The sequence below is a fragment of the Symphalangus syndactylus genome, chromosome 9, assembly GCF_028878055.3.
Source record: "Symphalangus syndactylus isolate Jambi chromosome 9, NHGRI_mSymSyn1-v2.1_pri, whole genome shotgun sequence".
NCBI lineage: Eukaryota > Metazoa > Chordata > Mammalia > Primates > Hylobatidae > Symphalangus > Symphalangus syndactylus.
The window spans coordinates 146437179-146448798 of NC_072431.2; positions in this window are offsets into that span (position 1 = coordinate 146437179).

Sequence of the window (11620 nt, forward strand, 5' to 3'; positions counted from 1 at the left end):
TGAAACTTCTTTCTGATCTGAGCATTCAGCTAACAGAGTTAAACCATACTTTTGATTGAGCAGTTTTGAAACACTCTGTCTGTAGAAAATGCAAGTGGACATTCGTAGCGCTAAGTGGGTAATAGTGGAAAAAAGAATATGTTCAAATATAAACTACACAGAAGCATTGTATGAAACTTCTTTCTGTTCTGTGCATTCAACTAACAGAGTTGAACCTTACTTTTGATTGAGCCGTTCTGAAACACTCTTTCTGTAGAAACTGCAATTGGACATTCTGAGCGCTAAGAGGCCTATATTGGGAAAAAGAATGTCTACAAATAAAAACTACACAGAAGAATTGTGTGAAACTTCTTTCTGTTCTGTTTGTTCAACTAAAAGAGTTGAACCTTAGTTTTGATTGAGCCGTTCTGAAACACTCTTTCTGTAGAAAATGCAAGTGGACTTTCGGAGCGCTAAGAGGGTAATAGTGGAAAAAGGAGTATATTCCAATATAAACTACACAGTAGCATTCTGTGAAAATTCTTTCTGTTCTGTGCATTCAACTAACAGAGTTGAACCTTACTTTTAATTGAGCCGTTCTGAAACACTCTTTCTGTAGAAACTGCAATTGGACATGCTAAGCGCTAAGAGGCCTACATTGGGAAAAAGAATATCTTCAAATAAAAACTACACAGATGCATTCTGTGAAACTTATTTCTGATCTGTAAATTCAGTTAACAGAGATAAAACATATTTTTGATTGAGCAGTTATGAAACACTCTTTTTGTAGAAAATGCAAGTGGAGATTCGGAGCGCTAAGAGGGTAATAGTGGAAAAAGGAATGTCTTCAAATATAAACTACACAGAATCATTCGGTGAAACATCTTTCTGATCTGTGCATTCAGCTAACAGAGTTAAACCATACTTTTGATTGAGCAGATCTGAACACTCTTTGTGTAGAAAATGCAACTGGACATTTGGAGCGCTAAGAGCGTAGTAGTGGAAAAAGGAATATATTCAAATATAAACTACACAGAAGCATTCTGTGAAACTTCTTTCTGATCTGAGCATTCAGCTAACAGAGTTAAACCATACTTTTGATTGAGCAGTTTTGAAACACTCTGTCTATAGAAAATGCAACTGGACATTCGTAGCGCTAAGTGGGTAATAGTGGAAAAAAGAATATGTTCAAATATAAACTACACAGAAGCATTGTATGAAACTACTTTCTGTTCTGTGCATTCAACTAACAGAGTTGAACCTTACTTTTGATTGAGCCGTTCTGAAACACTCTTTCTGTAGAAACTGCAATTGGACATTCTGAGCGCTAAGAGGCCTATATTGGGAAAAAAAATGTCTACAAATAAAAACTACACAGAAGAATTGTGTGAAACTTCTTTCTGTTCTGTTTGTTCAACTAAAAGAGTTGAACTTTAGTTTTGATTGAGCCGTTCTGAAACACTCTTTCTGTAGAAAATGCAAGTGGAGATTCGGAGCGCTAAGAGGGTAATAGTGGAAAAAGGAATGTCTCCAAATATAAACTACACAGAATCATTCTGTGAAACTTCTTTCTGATCTGTGCATTCAGCTAACAGAGTTAAACCATACTTTTGATTGAGCAGATCTGAACACTCTTTCTGTAGAAAATGCAACTGGACATTTGGAGCGCTAAGAGAGTAGTAGTGGAAAAAGGAATATATTCAAATATAAACTACACAGAAGCATTCGGTGAAACTTCTTTCTGATCTGAGCATTCAGCTAACAGAGTTAAACCATACTTTGATTGAGCAGTTTTGAAACACTCTGTCTGTAGAAAATGCAACTGGACATTCGTAGCGCCAGGTGGGTAATAGTGGAAAAAAGAATATGTTCAAATATAAACTACACAGAAGCATTGTATGAAATTACATTCTGTTCTGTGCATTCAACTAACAGAGTTGAACCTTAGTTTTGATTGAGCCTTTCTGAAACACTCTTTCTGTAGAAACTGCAATTGGACATTCTGAGCGCTAAGAGGCCTATATTGGGAAAAATAATATCTTCAAATAAAAACTACACGGAAGCATTGTGTGAAACTTATTTCTGATATGTTCATTAAGCTAACAGAGTTAAACCATACTTTTGATTGCGCAGTTCTGAACACTCTTTCTGTAGAAAATGCAAGTGGACATTCGGAGCGCTAAGAGGGTAACAGTGGAAAAAGGAATATATTCAAATATAAACTACACAGTAGCATTCTGTGAAAATTCTTTCTGTTCTGTGCATTCAACTAACAGGGTTGAACCTTACTTTTGATTGAGCCGTTCTGAAACACTCTTTCTGTAGAAACTGCAATTGGACATGCTAAGCGCTAAGAGGCCTACATTGGGAAAAAGAATATCTTCAAATAAAAACTACACAGATGCATTCTGTGAAACTTATTTCTGATCTGTAAATTCAGTTAACAGAGATAAAACATATTTTTGATTGAGCAGTTATGAAACACTCTTTTTGTAGAAAATGCAAGTGGAGATTCGGAGCGCTAAGAGGGTAATAGTGGAAAAAGGAATGTCTTCAAATATAAACTACACAGAATCTTTCGGTGAAACTTCTTTCTGATCTGTGCATTCAGCTAACAGAGTTAAACCATACTTTTGATTGAGCAGATCTGAACACTCTTTGTGTAGAAAATGCAACTGGACATTTGGAGCGCTAAGAGCGTAGTAGTGGAAAAAGGAATATATTCAAATATAAACTACACAGAAGCATTCTGTGAAACTTCTTTCTGATCTGAGCATTCAGCTAACAGAGTTAAACCATACTTTTGATTGAGCAGTTTTGAAACACTCTGTCTGTAGAAAATGCAAGTGGACATTCGTAGCGCTAAGTGGGTAATAGTGGAAAAAAGAATATGTTCAAATATAAACTACACAGAAGCATTGTATGAAACTTCTTTCTGTTCTGTGCATTCAACTAACAGAGTTGAACCTTACTTTTGATTGAGCCGTTCTGAAACACTCTTTCTGTAGAAACTGCAATTGGACATTCTGAGCGCTAAGAGGCCTATATTGGGAAAAAGAATGTCTACAAATAAAAACTACACAGAAGAATTGTGTGAAACTTCTTTCTGTTCTGTTTGTTCAACTAAAAGAGTTGAACCTTAGTTTTGATTGAGCCGTTCTGAAACACTCTTTCTGTAGAAAATGCAAGTGGAGATTCGGAGCGCTAAGAGGGTAATAGTGGAAAAAGGAATGTCTCCAAATATAAACTACACAGAATCATTCTGTGAAACTTCTTTCTGATCTGTGCATTCAGCTAACAGAGTTAAACCATACTTTTAATTGAGCAGATCTGAACACTCTTTGTGTAGAAAATGCAACTGGACATTTGGAGCGCTAAGAGAGTAGTAGTGGAAAAAGGAATATATTCAAATAAAAACTACACAGAAGCATTCTGTGCAACTTCTTTCTGATCTGAGCATTCAGCTAACAGAGTTAAACCATACTTTTGATTGAGCAGTTTTGAAACACTCTGTCTGTAGAAAATGCAACTGGACATTCGTAGCGCCAAGTGGGTAATAGTGGAAAAAAGAATATGTTCAAATATAAACTACACAGAATCATTGTATGAAATTTCTTTCTGTTCTGTGCATTCAACTAACAGAGTTGAACCTTAGTTTTGATTGAGCCTTTCTGAAACACTCTTTCTGTAGAAACTGCAATTGGACATTCTGAGCGCTAAGAGGCCTATATTGGGAAAAATAATATCTTCAAATAAAAACTACACAGAAGCATTGTGTGAAACTTATTTCTGATATGTTCATTAAGCTAACAGAGTTAAACGATACTTTTGATTGCGCAGTTCTGAACACTCTTTCTGTAGAAAATGCAAGTGGACATTCGGAGCGCTAAGAGGGTAATAGTGGAAAAAGGAATATATTCAAATATAAACTACACAGTAGCATTCTGTGAAAATTCTTTCTGTTCTGTGCATTCAACTAACAGAGTTGAACCTTACTTTTGATTGAGCCGTTCTGAAACACTCTTTCTGTAGAAACTGCAATTGGACATGCTAAGAGCTAAGAGGCCTACATTGGGAAAAAAATATCTTCAAATAAAAACTACACAGATGCATTCTCTGAAACTTATTTCTGATCTGTAAATTCAGTTAACAGAGATAAAACATATTTTTGATTGAGCAGTTATGAAACACTCTTTTTGTAGAAAATGCAAGTGGAGATTCGGAGCGCTAAGAGGGTAATAGTGGAAAAAGGAATGTCTTCAAATATAAACTACACAGAATCTTTCGGTGAAACTTCTTTCTGATCTGTGCATTCAGCTAACAGAGTTAAACCATACTTTTGATTGAGCAGATCTGAACACTCTTTGTGTAGAAAATGCAACTGGACATTTGGAGCGCTAAGAGCGTAGTAGTGGAAAAAGGAATATATTCAAATATAAACTACACAGAAGCATTCTGTGAAACTTCTTTCTGATCTGAGCATTCAGCTAACAGAGTTAAACCATACTTTTGATTGATCAGTTTTGAAACACTCTGTCTGTAGAAAATGCAAGTGGACATTCGTAGCGCTAAGTGGGTAATAGTGGAAAAAAGAATATGTTCAAATATAAACTACACAGAAGCATTGTATGAAACTTCTTTCTGTTCTGTGCATTCAACTAACAGAGTTGAACCTTACTTTTGATTGAGCCGTTCTGAAACACTCTTTCTGTAGAAACTGCAATTGGACATTCTGAGCGCTAAGAGGCCTATATTGGGAAAAAGAATGTCTACAAATAAAAACTACACAGAAGAATTGTGTGAAACTTCTTTCTGTTCTGTTTGTTCAACTAAAAGAGTTGAACCTTAGTTTTGATTGAGCCGTTCTGAAACACTCTTTCTGTAGAAAATGCAAGTGGACTTTCGGAGCGCTAAGAGGGTAATAGTGGAAAAAGGAGTATATTCCAATATAAACTACACAGTAGCATTCTGTGAAAATTCTTTCTGTTCTGTGCATTCAACTAACAGAGTTGAACCTTACTTTTAATTGAGCCGTTCTGAAACACTCTTTCTGTAGAAACTGCAATTGGACATGCTAAGCGCTAAGAGGCCTACATTGGGAAAAAGAATATCTTCAAATAAAAACTACACAGATGCATTCTGTGAAACTTATTTCTGATCTGTAAATTCAGTTAACAGAGATAAAACATATTTTTGATTGAGCAGTTATGAAACACTCTTTTTGTAGAAAATGCAAGTGGAGATTCGGAGCGCTAAGAGGGTAATAGTGGAAAAAGGAATGTCTTCAAATATAAACTACACAGAATCATTCGGTGAAACATCTTTCTGATCTGTGCATTCAGCTAACAGAGTTAAACCATACTTTTGATTGAGCAGATCTGAACACTCTTTCTGTAGAAAATGCAACTGGACATTTGGAGCGCTAAGAGCGTAGTAGTGGAAAAAGGAATATATTCAAATATAAACTACACAGAAGCATTCTGTGAAACTTCTTTCTGATCTGAGCATTCAGCTAACAGAGTTAAACCATACTTTTGATTGAGCAGTTTTGAAACACTCTGTCTATAGAAAATGCAACTGGACATTCGTAGCGCTAAGTGGGTAATAGTGGAAAAAAGAATATGTTCAAATATAAACTACACAGAAGCATTGTATGAAACTACTTTCTGTTCTGTGCATTCAACTAACAGAGTTGAACCTTACTTTTGATTGAGCCGTTCTGAAACACTCTTTCTGTAGAAACTGCAATTGGACATTCTGAGCGCTAAGAGGCCTATATTGGGAAAAAAAATGTCTACAAATAAAAACTACACAGAAGAATTGTGTGAAACTTCTTTCTGTTCTGTTTGTTCAACTAAAAGAGTTGAACTTTAGTTTTGATTGAGCCGTTCTGAAACACTCTTTCTGTAGAAAATGCAAGTGGAGATTCGGAGCGCTAAGAGGGTAATAGTGGAAAAAGGAATGTCTCCAAATATAAACTACACAGAATCATTCTGTGAAACTTCTTTCTGATCTGTGCATTCAGCTAACAGAGTTAAACCATACTTTTGATTGAGCAGATCTGAACACTCTTTCTGTAGAAAATGCAACTGGACATTTGGAGCGCTAAGAGAGTAGTAGTGGAAAAAGGAATATATTCAAATATAAACTACACAGAAGCATTCGGTGAAACTTCTTTCTGATCTGAGCATTCAGCTAACAGAGTTAAACCATACTTTGATTGAGCAGTTTTGAAACACTCTGTCTGTAGAAAATGCAACTGGACATTCGTAGCGCCAGGTGGGTAATAGTGGAAAAAAGAATATGTTCAAATATAAACTACACAGAAGCATTGTATGAAATTACATTCTGTTCTGTGCATTCAACTAACAGAGTTGAACCTTAGTTTTGATTGAGCCTTTCTGAAACACTCTTTCTGTAGAAACTGCAATTGGACATTCTGAGCGCTAAGAGGCCTATATTGGGAAAAATAATATCTTCAAATAAAAACTACACAGAAGCATTGTGTGAAACTTATTTCTGATATGTTCATTAAGCTAACAGAGTTAAACCATACTTTTGATTGCGCAGTTCTGAACACTCTTTCTGTAGAAAATGCAAGTGGACATTCGGAGCGCTAAGAGCGTAACAGTGGAAAAAGGAATATATTCAAATATAAACTACACAGTAGCATTCTGTGAAAATTCTTTCTGTTCTGTGCATTCAACTAACAGGGTTGAACCTTACTTTTGATTGAGCCGTTCTGAAACACTCTTTCTGTAGAAACTGCAATTGGACATGCTAAGCGCTAAGAGGCCTACATTGGGAAAAAGAATATCTTCAAATAAAAACTACACAGATGCATTCTGTGAAACTTATTTCTGATCTGTAAATTCAGTTAACAGAGATAAAACATATTTTTGATTGAGCAGTTATGAAACACTCTTTTTGTAGAAAATGCAAGTGGAGATTCGGAGCGCTAAGAGGGTAATAGTGGAAAAAGGAATGTCTTCAAATATAAACTACACAGAATCTTTCGGTGAAACTTCTTTCTGATCTGTGCATTCAGCTAACAGAGTTAAACCATACTTTTGATTGAGCAGATCTGAACACTCTTTGTGTAGAAAATGCAACTGGACATTTGGAGCGCTAAGAGCGTAGTAGTGGAAAAAGGAATATATTCAAATATAAACTACACAGAAGCATTCTGTGAAACTTCTTTCTGATCTGAGCATTCAGCTAACAGAGTTAAACCATACTTTTGATTGAGCAGTTTTGAAACACTCTGTCTGTAGAAAATGCAAGTGGACATTCGTAGCGCTAAGTGGGTAATAGTGGAAAAAAGAATATGTTCAAATATAAACTACACAGAAGCATTGTATGAAACTTCTTTCTGTTCTGTGCATTCAACTAACAGAGTTGAACCTTACTTTTGATTGAGCCGTTCTGAAACACTCTTTCTGTAGAAACTGCAATTGGACATTCTGAGCGCTAAGAGGCCTATATTGGGAAAAAGAATGTCTACAAATAAAAACTACACAGAAGAATTGTGTGAAACTTCTTTCTGTTCTGTTTGTTCAACTAAAAGAGTTGAACCTTAGTTTTGATTGAGCCGTTCTGAAACACTCTTTCTGTAGAAAATGCAAGTGGAGATTCGGAGCGCTAAGAGGGTAATAGTGGAAAAAGGAATGTCTCCAAATATAAACTACACAGAATCATTCTGTGAAACTTCTTTCTGATCTGTGCATTCAGCTAACAGAGTTAAACCATACTTTTAATTGAGCAGATCTGAACACTCTTTGTGTAGAAAATGCAACTGGACATTTGGAGCGCTAAGAGAGTAGTAGTGGAAAAAGGAATATATTCAAATAAAAACTACACAGAAGCATTCTGTGCAACTTCTTTCTGATCTGAGCATTCAGCTAACAGAGTTAAACCATACTTTTGATTGAGCAGTTTTGAAACACTCTGTCTGTAGAAAATGCAACTGGACATTCGTAGCGCCAAGTGGGTAATAGTGGAAAAAAGAATATGTTCAAATATAAACTACACAGAATCATTGTATGAAATTTCTTTCTGTTCTGTGCATTCAACTAACAGAGTTGAACCTTAGTTTTGATTGAGCCTTTCTGAAACACTCTTTCTGTAGAAACTGCAATTGGACATTCTGAGCGCTAAGAGGCCTATATTGGGAAAAATAATATCTTCAAATAAAAACTACACAGAAGCATTGTGTGAAACTTATTTCTGATATGTTCATTAAGCTAACAGAGTTAAACGATACTTTTGATTGCGCAGTTCTGAACACTCTTTCTGTAGAAAATGCAAGTGGACATTCGGAGCGCTAAGAGGGTAATAGTGGAAAAAGGAATATATTCAAATATAAACTACACAGTAGCATTCTGTGAAAATTCTTTCTGTTCTGTGCATTCAACTAACAGAGTTGAACCTTACTTTTGATTGAGCCGTTCTGAAACACTCTTTCTGTAGAAACTGCAATTGGACATGCTAAGAGCTAAGAGGCCTACATTGGGAAAAAAATATCTTCAAATAAAAACTACACAGATGCATTCTCTGAAACTTATTTCTGATCTGTAAATTCAGTTAACAGAGATAAAACATATTTTTGATTGAGCAGTTATGAAACACTCTTTTTGTAGAAAATGCAAGTGGAGATTCGGAGCGCTAAGGGGGTAATAGTGGAAAAAGGAATGTCTTCAACTATAAACTACACAGAATCATTCGGTGAAACTTCTTTCTGATCTGTGCATTCAGCTAACAGAGTTAAACCATACTTTTGATTGAGCAGATCTGAACACTCTTTCTGTAGAAAATGCAACTGGACATTTGGAGCGCTAAGAGCGTAGTAGTGGAAAAAGGAATATATTCAAATATAAACTACACAGAAGCATTCTGTGAAACTTCTTTCTGATCTGAGCATTCAGCTAACAGAGTTAAACCATACTTTTGATTGAGCAGTTTTGAAACACTCTGTCTGTAGAAAATGCAACTGGACATTCGTAGCGCTAAGTGGGTAATAGTGGAAAAAAGAATATGTTCAAATATAAACTACACAGAAGCATTGTATGAAACTTCTTTCTGTTCTGTGCATTCAACTAACAGATTTGAACCTTACTTTTGATTGAGCCGTTCTGAAGCACTCTTTCTGTAGAAACTGCAATTGGACATTCTGAGCGCTAAGAGGCCTATATTGGGAAAAAGAATGTCTGCAAATAAAAACTACACAGAAGAATTGTGTGAAACTTCTTTCTGTTCTGTTTGTTCAACTAAAAGAGTTGAACCTTAGTTTTGATTGAGCCGTTCTGAAACACTCTTTCTGTAGAAAATGCAAGTGGAGATTCGGAGCGCTAAGAGGGTAATAGTGGAAAAAGGAATGTCTCCAAATATAAACTACACAGAATCATTCTGTGAAACTTCTTTCTGATCTGTGCATTCAGCTAACAGAGTTAAAACATACTTTTGATTGAGCAGATCTGAACAATCTTTCTGTAGAAAATGCAACTGGACATTTGGAGCGCTAAGAGAGTAGTAGTGGAAAAAGGAATATATTCAAATATAAACTACACAGAAGCATTCTGTGAAACTTCTTTCTGATCTGAGCATTCAGCTAACAGAGTTAAACCATACTTTTGATTGAGCAGTTTTGAAACACTCTGTCTGTAGAAAATGCAACTGGACATTCATAGCGCTAAGTGGGTAATAGTGGAAAAAAGAATATGTTCAAATATAAACTACAAAGAAGCATTGTATGAAACTTCTTTCTGTTCTGTGCATTCAACTAACAGAGTTGAACCTTACTTTTGATTGAGCCTTTCTGAAACACTCTTTCTGTAGAAACTGCAATTGGACATTCTGAGCGCTAAGAGGCCTCTATTGGGAAAAATAATATCTTCAAATAAAAACTACACGGAAGCATTGTGTGAAACTTATTTCTGATATGTTCATTAAGCTAACAGAGTTAAACCATACTTTTGATTGCGCAGTTCTGAACACTCTTTCTGTAGAAAATGCAAGTGGACATTCGGAGCGCTAAGAGGGTAATAGTGGAAAAAGGAATATATTCAAATATAAACTACACAGTAGCATTCTGTGAAAATTCTTTCTGTTCTGTGCATTCAACTAACAGAGTTGAACCTTACTTTTAATTGAGCCGTTCTGAAACACTCTTTCTGTAGAAACTGCAATTGGACATGCTAAGCGCTAAGAGGCCTACATTGGGAAAAAGAATATCTTCAAATAAGAACTACACAGATGCATTCTGTGAAACTTATTTCTGATCTGTAAATTCAGTTAACAGAGATAAAACATATTTTTGATTGAGCAGTTATGAAACACTCTTTTTGTAGAAAATGCAAGTGGAGATTCGGAGCGCTAAGAGGGTAATAGTGGAAAAAGGAATGTCTTCAAATATAAACTACACAGAATCATTCGGTGAAACTTCTTTCTGATCTGTGCATTCAGCTAACAGAGTTAAACCATACTTTTGATTGAGCAGATCTGAACACTCTTTGTGTAGAAAATGCAACTGGACATATGGAGCGCTAAGAGCGTAGTAGTGGAAAAAGGAATATATTCAAATATAAACTACACAGAAGCATTCTGTGAAACTTCTTTCTGATCTGAGCATTCAGCTAACAGAGTTAAACCATACTTTTGATTGAGCAGTTTTGAAACACTCTGTCTATAGAAAATGCAACTGGACATTCGTAGCGCTAAGTGGGTAATAGTGGAAAAAAGAATATGTTCAAATATAAACTACACAGAAGCATTGTATGAAACTACTTTCTGTTCTGTGCATTCAACTAACAGAGTTGAACCTTACTTTTGATTGAGCCGTTCTGAAACACTCTTTCTGTAGAAACTGCAATTGGACATTCTGAGCGCTAAGAGGCCTATATTGGGAAAAAAAATATCTACAAATAAAAACTACACAGAAGAATTGTGTGAAACTTCTTTCTGTTCTGTTTGTTCAACTAAAAGAGTTGAACTTTAGTTTTGATTGAGCCGTTCTGAAACACTCTTTCTGTAGAAAATGCAAGTGGAGATTCGGAGCGCTAAGAGGGTAATAGTGGAAAAAGGAATGTCTCCAAATATAAACTACACAGAATCATTCTGTGAAACTTCTTTCTGATCTGTGCATTCAGCTAAAAGAGTTAAACCATACTTTTGATTGAGCAGATCTGAACACTCTTTCTGTAGAAAATGCAACTGGACATTTGGAGCGCTAAGAGAGTAGTAGTGGAAAAAGGAATATATTCAAATATAAACTACACAGAAGCATTCGGTGAAACTTCTTTCTGATCTGAGCATTCAGCTAACAGAGTTAAACCATACTTTTGATTGAGCAGTTTTGAAACACTCTGTCTGTAGAAAATGCAACTGGACATTCGTAGCGCCAGGTGGGTAATAGTGGAAAAAAGAATATGTTCAAATATAAACTACACAGAAGCATTGTATGAAATTACATTCTGTTCTGTGCATTCAACTAACAGAGTTGAACCTTAGTTTTGATTGAGCCTTTCTGAAACACTCTTTCTGTAGAAACTGCAATTGGACATTCTGAGCGCTAAGAGGCCTATATTGGGAAAAATAATATCTTCAAATAAAAACTACACAGAAGCATTGTGTGAAACTTATTTCT